Source organism: Hemiscyllium ocellatum, chromosome 44, assembly GCF_020745735.1.
Source record: "Hemiscyllium ocellatum isolate sHemOce1 chromosome 44, sHemOce1.pat.X.cur, whole genome shotgun sequence".
Taxonomy (NCBI): Eukaryota; Metazoa; Chordata; class Chondrichthyes; order Orectolobiformes; family Hemiscylliidae; genus Hemiscyllium; species Hemiscyllium ocellatum.
The window spans coordinates 16,724,875-16,740,833 of record NC_083444.1 but is presented as its reverse complement, the minus strand read 5'-3'; the positions used below and the strand labels follow the sequence as shown (position 1 = coordinate 16,740,833).

At 54.0% G+C, this 15,959-nt stretch overlaps 20 non-coding genes across 20 annotated transcripts; all 20 read left to right on the top strand.

Annotated features, from left to right (window-relative positions):
• Positions 1-148: 148 nt before the first annotated feature.
• Positions 149-223, top strand: trnaq-cug (transfer RNA glutamine (anticodon CUG)). Its single transcript has one exon. It is a non-coding gene; the product is annotated as a tRNA-Gln (tRNA).
• A 246-nt stretch (positions 224-469) lies between these two features.
• trnaq-uug (transfer RNA glutamine (anticodon UUG)) lies at positions 470-541 on the top strand. Its single transcript has one exon. It is a non-coding gene; the product is annotated as a tRNA-Gln (tRNA).
• Positions 542-1,747: 1,206 nt separating this feature from the next.
• On the top strand, positions 1,748-1,820 carry trnaq-cug (transfer RNA glutamine (anticodon CUG)). The gene has a single exon. It is a non-coding gene; the product is annotated as a tRNA-Gln (tRNA).
• Positions 1,821-2,067: 247 nt separating this feature from the next.
• Positions 2,068-2,139, top strand: trnaq-uug (transfer RNA glutamine (anticodon UUG)). The gene has a single exon. It is a non-coding gene; the product is annotated as a tRNA-Gln (tRNA).
• A 1,201-nt stretch (positions 2,140-3,340) lies between these two features.
• On the top strand, positions 3,341-3,412 carry trnaq-cug (transfer RNA glutamine (anticodon CUG)). The gene has a single exon. It is a non-coding gene; the product is annotated as a tRNA-Gln (tRNA).
• Positions 3,413-3,659: 247 nt separating this feature from the next.
• trnaq-uug (transfer RNA glutamine (anticodon UUG)) lies at positions 3,660-3,730 on the top strand. The gene has a single exon. It is a non-coding gene; the product is annotated as a tRNA-Gln (tRNA).
• Positions 3,731-4,938: 1,208 nt separating this feature from the next.
• On the top strand, positions 4,939-5,010 carry trnaq-cug (transfer RNA glutamine (anticodon CUG)). Its single transcript has one exon. It is a non-coding gene; the product is annotated as a tRNA-Gln (tRNA).
• Positions 5,011-5,256: 246 nt separating this feature from the next.
• Positions 5,257-5,328, top strand: trnaq-uug (transfer RNA glutamine (anticodon UUG)). The gene has a single exon. It is a non-coding gene; the product is annotated as a tRNA-Gln (tRNA).
• Positions 5,329-6,536: 1,208 nt separating this feature from the next.
• Positions 6,537-6,608, top strand: trnaq-cug (transfer RNA glutamine (anticodon CUG)). Its single transcript has one exon. It is a non-coding gene; the product is annotated as a tRNA-Gln (tRNA).
• Positions 6,609-6,856: 248 nt separating this feature from the next.
• On the top strand, positions 6,857-6,928 carry trnaq-uug (transfer RNA glutamine (anticodon UUG)). Its single transcript has one exon. It is a non-coding gene; the product is annotated as a tRNA-Gln (tRNA).
• A 1,208-nt stretch (positions 6,929-8,136) lies between these two features.
• Positions 8,137-8,208, top strand: trnaq-cug (transfer RNA glutamine (anticodon CUG)). The gene has a single exon. It is a non-coding gene; the product is annotated as a tRNA-Gln (tRNA).
• A 248-nt stretch (positions 8,209-8,456) lies between these two features.
• trnaq-uug (transfer RNA glutamine (anticodon UUG)) lies at positions 8,457-8,528 on the top strand. Its single transcript has one exon. It is a non-coding gene; the product is annotated as a tRNA-Gln (tRNA).
• A 1,208-nt stretch (positions 8,529-9,736) lies between these two features.
• Positions 9,737-9,808, top strand: trnaq-cug (transfer RNA glutamine (anticodon CUG)). The gene has a single exon. It is a non-coding gene; the product is annotated as a tRNA-Gln (tRNA).
• Positions 9,809-10,056: 248 nt separating this feature from the next.
• Positions 10,057-10,128, top strand: trnaq-uug (transfer RNA glutamine (anticodon UUG)). Its single transcript has one exon. It is a non-coding gene; the product is annotated as a tRNA-Gln (tRNA).
• A 1,208-nt stretch (positions 10,129-11,336) lies between these two features.
• On the top strand, positions 11,337-11,408 carry trnaq-cug (transfer RNA glutamine (anticodon CUG)). The gene has a single exon. It is a non-coding gene; the product is annotated as a tRNA-Gln (tRNA).
• A 248-nt stretch (positions 11,409-11,656) lies between these two features.
• Positions 11,657-11,728, top strand: trnaq-uug (transfer RNA glutamine (anticodon UUG)). The gene has a single exon. It is a non-coding gene; the product is annotated as a tRNA-Gln (tRNA).
• A 1,208-nt stretch (positions 11,729-12,936) lies between these two features.
• Positions 12,937-13,008, top strand: trnaq-cug (transfer RNA glutamine (anticodon CUG)). The gene has a single exon. It is a non-coding gene; the product is annotated as a tRNA-Gln (tRNA).
• A 248-nt stretch (positions 13,009-13,256) lies between these two features.
• Positions 13,257-13,328, top strand: trnaq-uug (transfer RNA glutamine (anticodon UUG)). The gene has a single exon. It is a non-coding gene; the product is annotated as a tRNA-Gln (tRNA).
• A 1,208-nt stretch (positions 13,329-14,536) lies between these two features.
• On the top strand, positions 14,537-14,608 carry trnaq-cug (transfer RNA glutamine (anticodon CUG)). Its single transcript has one exon. It is a non-coding gene; the product is annotated as a tRNA-Gln (tRNA).
• A 248-nt stretch (positions 14,609-14,856) lies between these two features.
• Positions 14,857-14,928, top strand: trnaq-uug (transfer RNA glutamine (anticodon UUG)). The gene has a single exon. It is a non-coding gene; the product is annotated as a tRNA-Gln (tRNA).
• The last annotated feature ends 1,031 nt before the right edge of the window (positions 14,929-15,959 follow it).

Sequence of the window (15,959 nt, the reverse complement as noted above, 5' to 3'; positions counted from 1 at the left end):
GTGGTTGCACTTGAGCAAGACCGAGTGCACGAGCTGCTGGATCAGCAGATCCACAGTTGCCGTCGTGGATTCCTTGTCGTTGCTGTTTCCACGCTTGACGAAGGAGGCAAAATCCTTGAGCAGTGATTCGGCGGCGCTGCCATCTAGGGGTTCCATGGTGTAATGGTGAGCACTCTGGACTCTGAATCCAGCGATCCGAGTTCAAATCTCGGTGGTGGAGCCTTTTCGCTGGCAGCGTGAGCGATCGTCTTTGACAAAACTGCCGGTTCGCAAATTCTTGCACCCATGATGGATGTGGGCTGGTTTGCGACACTCCCGGCGTCAAGCGCGCGAGCTACTTTTGCTCTACCCTGTACCACCCAAGTATTCCCTGCCACGGGCGCAGCAGCAAGAGACCAGATTCTGAGAGCGTTGCTGCAAGTGTGAATGCAGGACAGCTCAGGCCTGGCCTAAAGCAGGCCGCCCTGCTGGTTCCGTGGTGTAACGGTTAGCACTCTGGACTTTGAATCCAGCGATCCGAGTTCGAATCTCGGCGGAACCTCGACTCGTTTCGTCCCGTCCCTTGTTTAAATTGGGACGTGCGAGTGAAATCTGCCTACGGGCCAATTGTAAGAGCCGCCCTTTCGCACCTTTGAGTCAGATCTCGTCACATTTCTGCCAGAACGGCGAGCGCAGAATGATCCCGATGCGAGGTGGAGTCTTAAGCTCGTCACTGGTGCCTGCTTTTGCTCTCTCCTGAACCACGGATGTGTTTTCTTCGAAGGACACAGCATTGAGAGACAAGCTGCCGTCAAGCGGGTGTTGTTTTTGGAGCTCCTCTCTGCGTTCCCCAGACAGCTGGTGAAAAGGTGACAGCAATTGGAACGAGGCGCATGCTGGAGAGGTGCTCTTTTCTTGAATTTGATTCAACGATTCACACTTTTCCCAAACAATTCACAGTAACAGCTGGACATAGAGAAACAGCAATTTTACGAGGGAGAGGAGCAGCAAAGCCAGGCCCCAAGCCTTACCATTCAACCAGTTTTCAGGGAAATCAGGAACCTCAAATCCCAGTTTCAATCACTACAAAACGGTAACAACGACATTTGCACACACAAGACAGTCCAGCGACATAAAAAACAGTGCATACAATACAGACTCCCAGAGAGCCAGGGACACGTGCTCTTGAACACGATCCGTCTGAGATCTCACTTTGCTTAAAAGCATTGCTCAGCGCAGCGCCGTCACAGCCATGGCCGCCGATCAGGGAGACAAACAGCAGCGGCGCTGTTCGAATAGGCAGCTGTAGTGCAGATGCGCGACTTGTCCGACAGCTGTACTGAGCAGGAAGGTAAACTGTGAGGTGCGAAAGCGGAAGCCAAAGTGAAATGCCGGAAAGGCGATTGTCCAGCAGCTTGAAAGTTTGCCAGTGAGAGAGATTAGCGAGCAGTAGCCCGGCTCAGAGTTGCTCATGGCAACAGCAGCCCCGCTCCCGCTGAGAAACTAGGTTTCGTGGACAGGTTGGCAGATCTGGCACGGCCGAGCTGCTTCCGAAAACTTCGGCAAAGTGGATTTCGGAGGCGCGGGCCACCGGCCTTACAGGGCAGCAGGCCGTGACAGCGTGGTTGCACTTGAGCAAGACCGAGTGCACGAGCTGCTGGATCAGCAGATCCACAGTTGCCGTCGTGATCCTTGTCGTTGCTGTTTCCACGCTTGACGAAGGAGGCAAACATCCTTGAGCAGTGATTCGGCGGCGCTGCCATCTAGGGGTTCCATGGTGTTAATGGTGAGCACTCTGGACTCTGAATCCAGCGATCCGAGTTCAAATCTCGGTGGAGCCTTTTCGCTGGCAGCGTGAGCGATCGTCTTTGACAAAACTGCCGGTTTCGCAAATTCTTGCACCCATGATGGATGTGGGCTGGTTTGCGACACTCCCCGGCGTCAAGCGCGCGAGCTACTTTTGCTCTACCTGTACCACCCAAGTATTCCCTGCCACGGGCGCAGCAGCAAGAGACCAGATTCTGAGAGCGTTGCTGCAAGTGTGAATGCAGGACAGCTCAGGCCTGGCCTAAAGCAGGCCGCCCTGCTGGTTCCGTGGTGTAACGGTTAGCACTCTGGACTTTGAATCCAGCGATCCGAGTTCGAATCTCGGCGGAACCTCGACTCGTTTCGTCCCGTCCCTTGTTTTAAATTGGGACGTGCGAGTGAAATCTGCCTACGGGCCAATTGTAAGAGCCGCCCTTTTCGCACCTTTGAGTCAGATCTCGTCACATTTCTGCCAGAACGGCGAGCGCAGAATGATCCCGATGCCGAGGTGGAGTCTTAAGCTCGTCACTGGTGCCTGCTTTTGCTCTCTCCTGAACCACGGATGTGTTTTCTTCGAAGGACACAGCATTGAGAGACAAGCTGCCGTCAAGCGGTGTTGTTTTTTGGAGCTCCTCTCTGCGTTCCCAGACAGCTGGTGAAAAGGTGACAGCAATTGGAACGAGGCGCATGCTGGAGAGGTGCTCTTTTCTTGAATTTGATTCAACGATTCACACTTTCCCAAACAATTCACAGTAACAGCTGGACATAGAGAAACAGCAATTTTACGAGGGAGAGGAGCAGCAAAGCCAGGCCCAAGCCTTACCATTCAACAGTTTTCAGGGAAATCAGGAACCTCAAATCCAGTTTCAATCACTACAAAACGGTAACAACGACATTTGCACACACAAGACAGTCCAGCGACATAAAAAACAGTGCATACAATACAGACTCCCGGAGAGCCAGGGACACGTGCTCTTGAACACGATCCGTCTGAGATCTCACTTTGCTTAAAAGCATTGCTCAGCGCAGCGCCGTCACAGCCATGGCCGCCGATCAGGGAGACAAACAGCAGCGGCGCTGTTCGAATAGGCAGCTGTAGTGCAGATGCGCGACTTGTCCGACAGCTGTACTGAGCAGGAAGGTAAACTGTGAGGTGCGAAAGCGGAAGCCAAAGTGAAATGCCGGAAAGGCGATTGTCCAGCAGCTTGAAAGTTTGCCAGTGAGAGAGATTAGCGAGCAGTAGCCCGGCTCAGAGTTGCTCATGGCCAACAGCAGCCCCGCTCCGCTGAGAAACTAGGTTTCGTGGACAGGTTGGCAGATCTGGCACGGCCCGAGCTGCTTCCGAAAACTTCGGCAAAGTGGATTTCGGAGGCGCGGGCCACGGCCTTACAGGGCAGCAGGCCGTGACAGCGTGGTTGCACTTGAGCAAGACCGAGTGCACGAGCTGCTGGATCAGCAGATCCACAGTTGCCGTCGTGATCCTTGTCGTTGCTGTTTCCACGCTTGACGAAGGAGGCAAACATCCTTGCATTGATTCGGCGGGCTGCCATCTAGGGGTTCCATGGTGTAATGGTGAGCACTCTGGACTCTGAATCCAGCGATCCGAGTTCAAATCTCGGTGGAGCCTTTTCGCTGGCAGCGTGAGCGATCGTCTTTGACAAAACTGCCGGTTTCGCAAATTCTTGCACCCATGATGGATGTGGGCTGGTTTGCGACACTCCCCGGCGTCAAGCGCGCGAGCTACTTTTGCTCTACCTGTACCACCCAAGTATTCCCTGCCACGGGCGCAGCAGCAAGAGACCAGATTCTGAGAGCGTTGCTGCAAGTGTGAATGCAGGACAGCTCAGGCCTGGCCTAAAGCAGGCCGCCCTGCTGGTTCCGTGGTGTAACGGTTAGCACTCTGGACTTTGAATCCAGCTCCCGAGTTCGAATCTCGGCGGAACCTCGACTCGTTTCGTCCCGTCCCTTGTTTAAATTGGGACGTGCGAGTGAAATCTGCCTACGGGCCAATTGTAAGAGCCGCCCTTTTCGCACCTTTGAGTCAGATCTCGTCACATTTCTGCCAGAACGGCGAGCGCAGAATGATCCCGATGCCGAGGTGGAGTCTTAAGCTCGTCACTGGTGCCTGCTTTTGCTCTCTCCTGAACCACGGATGTGTTTTCTTCGAAGGACACAGCATTGAGAGACAAGCTGCCGTCAAGCGGTGTTGTTTTTGGAGCTCCTCTCTGCGTTCCCCAGACAGCTGGTGAAAAGGTGACAGCAATTGGAACGAGGCGCATGCTGGAGAGGTGCTCTTTTCTTGAATTTGATTCAACGATTCACACTTTCCCAAACAATTCACAGTAACAGCTGGACATAGAGAAACAGCAATTTTACGAGGGAGAGGAGCAGCAAAGCCAGGCCCCAAGCCTTACCATTCAACCAGTTTTCAGGGAAATCAGGAACCTCAAATCCCAGTTTCAATCACTACAAAACGGTAACAACGACATTTGCACACACAAGACAGTCCAGCGACATAAAAAACAGTGCATACAATACAGACTCCCGGAGAGCCAGGGACACGTGCTCTTGAACACGATCCGTCTGAGATCTCACTTTGCTTAAAAGCATTGCTCAGCGCAGCGCCGTCACAGCCATGGCCGCCGATCAGGGAGACAAACAGCAGCGGCGCTGTTCGACTAGGCAGCTGTAGTGCAGATGCGCGACTTGTCCGACAGCTGTACTGAGCAGGAAGGTAAACTGTGAGGTGCGAAAGCGGAAGCCAAAGTGAAATGCCGGAAAGGCGATTGTCCAGCAGCTTGAAAGTTTGCCAGTGAGAGAGATTAGCGAGCAGTAGCCCGGCTCAGAGTTGCTCATGGCCAACAGCAGCCCCGCTCCCGCTGAGAAACTAGGTTTCGTGGACAGGTTGGCAGATCTGGCACGGCCCGAGCTGCTTCCGAAAACTTCGGCAAAGTGGATTTCGGAGGCGCGGGCCACCGGCCTTACAGGGCAGCAGGCCGTGACAGCGTGGTTGCACTTGAGCAAGACCGAGTGCACGAGCTGCTGGATCAGCAGATCCACAGTTGCCGTCGTGATCCTTGTCGTTGCTGTTTCCACGCTTGACGAAGGAGGCAAACATCCTTGAGCAGTGATTCGGCGGCGCTGCCATCTAGGGGTTCCATGGTGTAATGGTGAGCACTCTGGACTCTGAATCCAGCGATCCGAGTTCAAATCTCGGTGGAGCCTTTTCGCTGGCAGCGTGAGCGATCGTCTTTGACAAAACTGCCGTTTCGCAAATTCTTGCACCCATGATGGATGTGGGCTGGTTTGCGACACTCCCGGCGTCAAGCGCGCGAGCTACTTTTGCTCTACCCTGTACCACCCAAGTATTCCCTGCCACGGGCGCAGCAGCAAGAGACCAGATTCTGAGAGCGTTGCTGCAAGTGTGAATGCAGGACAGCTCAGGCCTGGCCTAAAGCAGGCCGCCCTGCTGGTTCCGTGGTGTAACGGTTAGCACTCTGGACTTTGAATCCAGCGATCCGAGTTCGAATCTCGGCGGAACCTCGACTCGTTTCGTCCCGTCCCTTGTTTAAATTGGGACGTGCGAGTGAAATCTGCCTACGGGCCAATTGTAAGAGCCGCCCTTTTCGCACCTTTGAGTCAGATCTCGTCACATTTCTGCCAGAACGGCGAGCGCAGAATGATCCCGATGCCGAGGTGGAGTCTTAAGCTCGTCACTGGTGCCTGCTTTTGCTCTCTCCTGAACCACGGATGTGTTTTCTTCGAAGGACACAGCATTGAGAGACAAGCTGCCGTCAAGCGGTGTTGTTTTTGGAGCTCCTCTCTGCGTTCCCCAGACAGCTGGTGAAAAGGTGACAGCAATTGGAACGAGGCGCATGCTGGAGAGGTGCTCTTTTCTTGAATTTGATTCAACGATTCACACTTTCCCAAACAATTCACAGTAACAGCTGGACATAGAGAAACAGCAATTTTACGAGGGAGAGGAGCAGCAAAGCCAGGCCCCAAGCCTTACCATTCAACCAGTTTTCAGGGAAATCAGGAACCTCAAATCCCAGTTTCAATCACTACAAAACGGTAACAACGACATTTGCACACACAAGACAGTCCAGCGACATAAAAAACAGTGCATACAATACAGACTCCCGGAGAGCCAGGGACACGTGCTCTTGAACACGATCCGTCTGAGATCTCACTTTGCTTAAAAGCATTGCTCAGCGCAGCGCCGTCACAGCCATGGCCGCCGATCAGGGAGACAAACAGCAGCGGCGCTGTTCGAATAGGCAGCTGTAGTGCAGATGCGCGACTTGTCCGACAGCTGTACTGAGCAGGAAGGTAAACTGTGAGGTGCGAAAGCGGAAGCCAAAGTGAAATGCCGGAAAGGCGATTGTCCAGCAGCTTGAAAGTTTGCCAGTGAGAGAGATTAGCGAGCAGTAGCCCGGCTCAGAGTTGCTCATGGCCAACAGCAGCCCCGCTCCCGCTGAGAAACTAGGTTTCGTGGACAGGTTGGCAGATCTGGCACGGCCCGAGCTGCTTCCGAAAACTTCGGCAAAGTGGATTTCGGAGGCGCGGGCCACCGGCCTTACAGGGCAGCAGGCCGTGACAGCGTGGTTGCACTTGAGCAAGACCGAGTGCACGAGCTGCTGGATCAGCAGATCCACAGTTGCCGTCGTGATCCTTGTCGTTGCTGTTTCCACGCTTGACGAAGGAGGCAAACATCCTTGAGCAGTGATTCGGCGGCGCTGCCATCTAGGGGTTCCATGGTGTAATGGTGAGCACTCTGGACTCTGAATCCAGCGATCCGAGTTCAAATCTCGGTGGAGCCTTTTCGCTGGCAGCGTGAGCGATCGTCTTTGACAAAACTGCCGGTTTCGCAAATTCTTGCACCCATGATGGATGTGGGCTGGTTTGCGACACTCCCCGGCGTCAAGCGCGCGAGCTACTTTTGCTCTACCCTGTACCACCCAAGTATTCCCTGCCACGGGCGCAGCAGCAAGAGACCAGATTCTGAGAGCGTTGCTGCAAGTGTGAATGCAGGACAGCTCAGGCCTGGCCTAAAGCAGGCCGCCCTGCTGGTTCCGTGGTGTAACGGTTAGCACTCTGGACTTTGAATCCAGCGATCCGAGTTCGAATCTCGGCGGAACCTCGACTCGTTTCGTCCCGTCCCTTGTTTAAATTGGGACGTGCGAGTGAAATCTGCCTACGGGCCAATTGTAAGAGCCGCCCTTTTCGCACCTTTGAGTCAGATCTCGTCACATTTCTGCCAGAACGGCGAGCGCAGAATGATCCCGATGCCGAGGTGGAGTCTTAAGCTCGTCACTGGTGCCTGCTTTTGCTCTCTCCTGAACCACGGATGTGTTTTCTTCGAAGGACACAGCATTGAGAGACAAGCTGCCGTCAAGCGGTGTTGTTTTTGGAGCTCCTCTCTGCGTTCCCCAGACAGCTGGTGAAAAGGTGACAGCAATTGGAACGAGGCGCATGCTGGAGAGGTGCTCTTTTCTTGAATTTGATTCAACGATTCACACTTTCCCAAACAATTCACAGTAACAGCTGGACATAGAGAAACAGCAATTTTACGAGGGAGAGGAGCAGCAAAGCCAGGCCCCAAGCCTTACCATTCAACCAGTTTTCAGGGAAATCAGGAACCTCAAATCCCAGTTTCAATCACTACAAAACGGTAACAACGACATTTGCACACACAAGACAGTCCAGCGACATAAAAAACAGTGCATACAATACAGACTCCCGGAGAGCCAGGGACACGTGCTCTTGAACACGATCCGTCTGAGATCTCACTTTGCTTAAAAGCATTGCTCAGCGCAGCGCCGTCACAGCCATGGCCGCCGATCAGGGAGACAAACAGCAGCGGCGCTGTTCGAATAGGCAGCTGTAGTGCAGATGCGCGACTTGTCCGACAGCTGTACTGAGCAGGAAGGTAAACTGTGAGGTGCGAAAGCGGAAGCCAAAGTGAAATGCCGGAAAGGCGATTGTCCAGCAGCTTGAAAGTTTGCCAGTGAGAGAGATTAGCGAGCAGTAGCCCGGCTCAGAGTTGCTCATGGCCAACAGCAGCCCCGCTCCCGCTGAGAAACTAGGTTTCGTGGACAGGTTGGCAGATCTGGCACGGCCCGAGCTGCTTCCGAAAACTTCGGCAAAGTGGATTTCGGAGGCGCGGGCCACCGGCCTTACAGGGCAGCAGGCCGTGACAGCGTGGTTGCACTTGAGCAAGACCGAGTGCACGAGCTGCTGGATCAGCAGATCCACAGTTGCCGTCGTGATCCTTGTCGTTGCTGTTTCCACGCTTGACGAAGGAGGCAAACATCCTTGAGCAGTGATTCGGCGGCGCTGCCATCTAGGGGTTCCATGGTGTAATGGTGAGCACTCTGGACTCTGAATCCAGCGATCCGAGTTCAAATCTCGGTGGAGCCTTTTCGCTGGCAGCGTGAGCGATCGTCTTTGACAAAACTGCCGGTTTCGCAAATTCTTGCACCCATGATGGATGTGGGCTGGTTTGCGACACTCCCCGGCGTCAAGCGCGCGAGCTACTTTTGCTCTACCCTGTACCACCCAAGTATTCCCTGCCACGGGCGCAGCAGCAAGAGACCAGATTCTGAGAGCGTTGCTGCAAGTGTGAATGCAGGACAGCTCAGGCCTGGCCTAAAGCAGGCCGCCCTGCTGGTTCCGTGGTGTAACGGTTAGCACTCTGGACTTTGAATCCAGCGATCCGAGTTCGAATCTCGGCGGAACCTCGACTCGTTTCGTCCCGTCCCTTGTTTAAATTGGGACGTGCGAGTGAAATCTGCCTACGGGCCAATTGTAAGAGCCGCCCTTTTCGCACCTTTGAGTCAGATCTCGTCACATTTCTGCCAGAACGGCGAGCGCAGAATGATCCCGATGCCGAGGTGGAGTCTTAAGCTCGTCACTGGTGCCTGCTTTTGCTCTCTCCTGAACCACGGATGTGTTTTCTTCGAAGGACACAGCATTGAGAGACAAGCTGCCGTCAAGCGGTGTTGTTTTTGGAGCTCCTCTCTGCGTTCCCCAGACAGCTGGTGAAAAGGTGACAGCAATTGGAACGAGGCGCATGCTGGAGAGGTGCTCTTTTCTTGAATTTGATTCAACGATTCACACTTTCCCAAACAATTCACAGTAACAGCTGGACATAGAGAAACAGCAATTTTACGAGGGAGAGGAGCAGCAAAGCCAGGCCCCAAGCCTTACCATTCAACCAGTTTTCAGGGAAATCAGGAACCTCAAATCCCAGTTTCAATCACTACAAAACGGTAACAACGACATTTGCACACACAAGACAGTCCAGCGACATAAAAAACAGTGCATACAATACAGACTCCCGGAGAGCCAGGGACACGTGCTCTTGAACACGATCCGTCTGAGATCTCACTTTGCTTAAAAGCATTGCTCAGCGCAGCGCCGTCACAGCCATGGCCGCCGATCAGGGAGACAAACAGCAGCGGCGCTGTTCGAATAGGCAGCTGTAGTGCAGATGCGCGACTTGTCCGACAGCTGTACTGAGCAGGAAGGTAAACTGTGAGGTGCGAAAGCGGAAGCCAAAGTGAAATGCCGGAAAGGCGATTGTCCAGCAGCTTGAAAGTTTGCCAGTGAGAGAGATTAGCGAGCAGTAGCCCGGCTCAGAGTTGCTCATGGCCAACAGCAGCCCCGCTCCCGCTGAGAAACTAGGTTTCGTGGACAGGTTGGCAGATCTGGCACGGCCCGAGCTGCTTCCGAAAACTTCGGCAAAGTGGATTTCGGAGGCGCGGGCCACCGGCCTTACAGGGCAGCAGGCCGTGACAGCGTGGTTGCACTTGAGCAAGACCGAGTGCACGAGCTGCTGGATCAGCAGATCCACAGTTGCCGTCGTGATCCTTGTCGTTGCTGTTTCCACGCTTGACGAAGGAGGCAAACATCCTTGAGCAGTGATTCGGCGGCGCTGCCATCTAGGGGTTCCATGGTGTAATGGTGAGCACTCTGGACTCTGAATCCAGCGATCCGAGTTCAAATCTCGGTGGAGCCTTTTCGCTGGCAGCGTGAGCGATCGTCTTTGACAAAACTGCCGGTTTCGCAAATTCTTGCACCCATGATGGATGTGGGCTGGTTTGCGACACTCCCCGGCGTCAAGCGCGCGAGCTACTTTTGCTCTACCCTGTACCACCCAAGTATTCCCTGCCACGGGCGCAGCAGCAAGAGACCAGATTCTGAGAGCGTTGCTGCAAGTGTGAATGCAGGACAGCTCAGGCCTGGCCTAAAGCAGGCCGCCCTGCTGGTTCCGTGGTGTAACGGTTAGCACTCTGGACTTTGAATCCAGCGATCCGAGTTCGAATCTCGGCGGAACCTCGACTCGTTTCGTCCCGTCCCTTGTTTAAATTGGGACGTGCGAGTGAAATCTGCCTACGGGCCAATTGTAAGAGCCGCCCTTTTCGCACCTTTGAGTCAGATCTCGTCACATTTCTGCCAGAACGGCGAGCGCAGAATGATCCCGATGCCGAGGTGGAGTCTTAAGCTCGTCACTGGTGCCTGCTTTTGCTCTCTCCTGAACCACGGATGTGTTTTCTTCGAAGGACACAGCATTGAGAGACAAGCTGCCGTCAAGCGGTGTTGTTTTTGGAGCTCCTCTCTGCGTTCCCCAGACAGCTGGTGAAAAGGTGACAGCAATTGGAACGAGGCGCATGCTGGAGAGGTGCTCTTTTCTTGAATTTGATTCAACGATTCACACTTTCCCAAACAATTCACAGTAACAGCTGGACATAGAGAAACAGCAATTTTACGAGGGAGAGGAGCAGCAAAGCCAGGCCCCAAGCCTTACCATTCAACCAGTTTTCAGGGAAATCAGGAACCTCAAATCCCAGTTTCAATCACTACAAAACGGTAACAACGACATTTGCACACACAAGACAGTCCAGCGACATAAAAAACAGTGCATACAATACAGACTCCCGGAGAGCCAGGGACACGTGCTCTTGAACACGATCCGTCTGAGATCTCACTTTGCTTAAAAGCATTGCTCAGCGCAGCGCCGTCACAGCCATGGCCGCCGATCAGGGAGACAAACAGCAGCGGCGCTGTTCGAATAGGCAGCTGTAGTGCAGATGCGCGACTTGTCCGACAGCTGTACTGAGCAGGAAGGTAAACTGTGAGGTGCGAAAGCGGAAGCCAAAGTGAAATGCCGGAAAGGCGATTGTCCAGCAGCTTGAAAGTTTGCCAGTGAGAGAGATTAGCGAGCAGTAGCCCGGCTCAGAGTTGCTCATGGCCAACAGCAGCCCCGCTCCCGCTGAGAAACTAGGTTTCGTGGACAGGTTGGCAGATCTGGCACGGCCCGAGCTGCTTCCGAAAACTTCGGCAAAGTGGATTTCGGAGGCGCGGGCCACCGGCCTTACAGGGCAGCAGGCCGTGACAGCGTGGTTGCACTTGAGCAAGACCGAGTGCACGAGCTGCTGGATCAGCAGATCCACAGTTGCCGTCGTGATCCTTGTCGTTGCTGTTTCCACGCTTGACGAAGGAGGCAAACATCCTTGAGCAGTGATTCGGCGGCGCTGCCATCTAGGGGTTCCATGGTGTAATGGTGAGCACTCTGGACTCTGAATCCAGCGATCCGAGTTCAAATCTCGGTGGAGCCTTTTCGCTGGCAGCGTGAGCGATCGTCTTTGACAAAACTGCCGGTTTCGCAAATTCTTGCACCCATGATGGATGTGGGCTGGTTTGCGACACTCCCCGGCGTCAAGCGCGCGAGCTACTTTTGCTCTACCCTGTACCACCCAAGTATTCCCTGCCACGGGCGCAGCAGCAAGAGACCAGATTCTGAGAGCGTTGCTGCAAGTGTGAATGCAGGACAGCTCAGGCCTGGCCTAAAGCAGGCCGCCCTGCTGGTTCCGTGGTGTAACGGTTAGCACTCTGGACTTTGAATCCAGCGATCCGAGTTCGAATCTCGGCGGAACCTCGACTCGTTTCGTCCCGTCCCTTGTTTAAATTGGGACGTGCGAGTGAAATCTGCCTACGGGCCAATTGTAAGAGCCGCCCTTTTCGCACCTTTGAGTCAGATCTCGTCACATTTCTGCCAGAACGGCGAGCGCAGAATGATCCCGATGCCGAGGTGGAGTCTTAAGCTCGTCACTGGTGCCTGCTTTTGCTCTCTCCTGAACCACGGATGTGTTTTCTTCGAAGGACACAGCATTGAGAGACAAGCTGCCGTCAAGCGGTGTTGTTTTTGGAGCTCCTCTCTGCGTTCCCCAGACAGCTGGTGAAAAGGTGACAGCAATTGGAACGAGGCGCATGCTGGAGAGGTGCTCTTTTCTTGAATTTGATTCAACGATTCACACTTTCCCAAACAATTCACAGTAACAGCTGGACATAGAGAAACAGCAATTTTACGAGGGAGAGGAGCAGCAAAGCCAGGCCCCAAGCCTTACCATTCAACCAGTTTTCAGGGAAATCAGGAACCTCAAATCCCAGTTTCAATCACTACAAAACGGTAACAACGACATTTGCACACACAAGACAGTCCAGCGACATAAAAAACAGTGCATACAATACAGACTCCCGGAGAGCCAGGGACACGTGCTCTTGAACACGATCCGTCTGAGATCTCACTTTGCTTAAAAGCATTGCTCAGCGCAGCGCCGTCACAGCCATGGCCGCCGATCAGGGAGACAAACAGCAGCGGCGCTGTTCGAATAGGCAGCTGTAGTGCAGATGCGCGACTTGTCCGACAGCTGTACTGAGCAGGAAGGTAAACTGTGAGGTGCGAAAGCGGAAGCCAAAGTGAAATGCCGGAAAGGCGATTGTCCAGCAGCTTGAAAGTTTGCCAGTGAGAGAGATTAGCGAGCAGTAGCCCGGCTCAGAGTTGCTCATGGCCAACAGCAGCCCCGCTCCCGCTGAGAAACTAGGTTTCGTGGACAGGTTGGCAGATCTGGCACGGCCCGAGCTGCTTCCGAAAACTTCGGCAAAGTGGATTTCGGAGGCGCGGGCCACCGGCCTTACAGGGCAGCAGGCCGTGACAGCGTGGTTGCACTTGAGCAAGACCGAGTGCACGAGCTGCTGGATCAGCAGATCCACAGTTGCCGTCGTGATCCTTGTCGTTGCTGTTTCCACGCTTGACGAAGGAGGCAAACATCCTTGAGCAGTGATTCGGCGGCGCTGCCATCTAGGGGTTCCATGGTGTAATGGTGAGCACTCTGGACTCTGAATCCAGCGATCCGAGTTCAAATCTCGGTGGAGCCTTTTCGCTGGCAGCGTGAGCGATCGTCTTTGACAAAACTGCCGGTTTCGCAAATTCTTGCACCCATGATGGATGTGGGCTGGTTTGCGACACTCCCCGGCGTCAAGCGCGCGAGCTACTTTTGCTCTACCCTGTACCACCCAAGTATTCCCTGCCACGGGCGCAGCAGCAAGAGACCAGATTCTGAGAGCGTTGCTGCAAGTGTGAATGCAGGACAGCTCAGGCCTGGCCTAAAGCAGGCCGCCCTGCTGGTTCCGTGGTGTAACGGTTAGCACTCTGGACTTTGAATCCAGCGATCCGAGTTCGAATCTCGGCGGAACCTCGACTCGTTTCGTCCCGTCCCTTGTTTAAATTGGGACGTGCGAGTGAAATCTGCCTACGGGCCAATTGTAAGAGCCGCCCTTTTCGCACCTTTGAGTCAGATCTCGTCACATTTCTGCCAGAACGGCGAGCGCAGAATGATCCCGATGCCGAGGTGGAGTCTTAAGCTCGTCACTGGTGCCTGCTTTTGCTCTCTCCTGAACCACGGATGTGTTTTCTTCGAAGGACACAGCATTGAGAGACAAGCTGCCGTCAAGCGGTGTTGTTTTTGGAGCTCCTCTCTGCGTTCCCCAGACAGCTGGTGAAAAGGTGACAGCAATTGGAACGAGGCGCATGCTGGAGAGGTGCTCTTTTCTTGAATTTGATTCAACGATTCACACTTTCCCAAACAATTCACAGTAACAGCTGGACATAGAGAAACAGCAATTTTACGAGGGAGAGGAGCAGCAAAGCCAGGCCCCAAGCCTTACCATTCAACCAGTTTTCAGGGAAATCAGGAACCTCAAATCCCAGTTTCAATCACTACAAAACGGTAACAACGACATTTGCACACACAAGACAGTCCAGCGACATAAAAAACAGTGCATACAATACAGACTCCCGGAGAGCCAGGGACACGTGCTCTTGAACACGATCCGTCTGAGATCTCACTTTGCTTAAAAGCATTGCTCAGCGCAGCGCCGTCACAGCCATGGCCGCCGATCAGGGAGACAAACAGCAGCGGCGCTGTTCGAATAGGCAGCTGTAGTGCAGATGCGCGACTTGTCCGACAGCTGTACTGAGCAGGAAGGTAAACTGTGAGGTGCGAAAGCGGAAGCCAAAGTGAAATGCCGGAAAGGCGATTGTCCAGCAGCTTGAAAGTTTGCCAGTGAGAGAGATTAGCGAGCAGTAGCCCGGCTCAGAGTTGCTCATGGCCAACAGCAGCCCCGCTCCCGCTGAGAAACTAGGTTTCGTGGACAGGTTGGCAGATCTGGCACGGCCCGAGCTGCTTCCGAAAACTTCGGCAAAGTGGATTTCGGAGGCGCGGGCCACCGGCCTTACAGGGCAGCAGGCCGTGACAGCGTGGTTGCACTTGAGCAAGACCGAGTGCACGAGCTGCTGGATCAGCAGATCCACAGTTGCCGTCGTGATCCTTGTCGTTGCTGTTTCCACGCTTGACGAAGGAGGCAAACATCCTTGAGCAGTGATTCGGCGGCGCTGCCATCTAGGGGTTCCATGGTGTAATGGTGAGCACTCTGGACTCTGAATCCAGCGATCCGAGTTCAAATCTCGGTGGAGCCTTTTCGCTGGCAGCGTGAGCGATCGTCTTTGACAAAACTGCCGGTTTCGCAAATTCTTGCACCCATGATGGATGTGGGCTGGTTTGCGACACTCCCCGGCGTCAAGCGCGCGAGCTACTTTTGCTCTACCCTGTACCACCCAAGTATTCCCTGCCACGGGCGCAGCAGCAAGAGACCAGATTCTGAGAGCGTTGCTGCAAGTGTGAATGCAGGACAGCTCAGGCCTGGCCTAAAGCAGGCCGCCCTGCTGGTTCCGTGGTGTAACGGTTAGCACTCTGGACTTTGAATCCAGCGATCCGAGTTCGAATCTCGGCGGAACCTCGACTCGTTTCGTCCCGTCCCTTGTTTAAATTGGGACGTGCGAGTGAAATCTGCCTACGGGCCAATTGTAAGAGCCGCCCTTTTCGCACCTTTGAGTCAGATCTCGTCACATTTCTGCCAGAACGGCGAGCGCAGAATGATCCCGATGCCGAGGTGGAGTCTTAAGCTCGTCACTGGTGCCTGCTTTTGCTCTCTCCTGAACCACGGATGTGTTTTCTTCGAAGGACACAGCATTGAGAGACAAGCTGCCGTCAAGCGGTGTTGTTTTTGGAGCTCCTCTCTGCGTTCCCCAGACAGCTGGTGAAAAGGTGACAGCAATTGGAACGAGGCGCATGCTGGAGAGGTGCTCTTTTCTTGAATTTGATTCAACGATTCACACTTTCCCAAACAATTCACAGTAACAGCTGGACATAGAGAAACAGCAATTTTACGAGGGAGAGGAGCAGCAAAGCCAGGCCCCAAGCCTTACCATTCAACCAGTTTTCAGGGAAATCAGGAACCTCAAATCCCAGTTTCAATCACTACAAAACGGTAACAACGACATTTGCACACACAAGACAGTCCAGCGACATAAAAAACAGTGCATACAATACAGACTCCCGGAGAGCCAGGGACACGTGCTCTTGAACACGATCCGTCTGAGATCTCACTTTGCTTAAAAGCATTGCTCAGCGCAGCGCCGTCACAGCCATGGCCGCCGATCAGGGAGACAAACAGCAGCGGCGCTGTTCGAATAGGCAGCTGTAGTGCAGATGCGCGACTTGTCCGACAGCTGTACTGAGCAGGAAGGTAAACTGTGAGGTGCGAAAGCGGAAGCCAAAGTGAAATGCCGGAAAGGCGATTGTCCAGCAGCTTGAAAGTTTGCCAGTGAGAGAGATTAGCGAGCAGTAGCCCGGCTCAGAGTTGCTCATGGCCAACAGCAGCCCCGCTCCCGCTGAGAAACTAGGTTTCGTGGACAGGTTGGCAGATCTGGCACGGCCCGAGCTGCTTCCGAAAACTTCGGCAAAGTGGATTTCGGAGGCGCGGGCCAC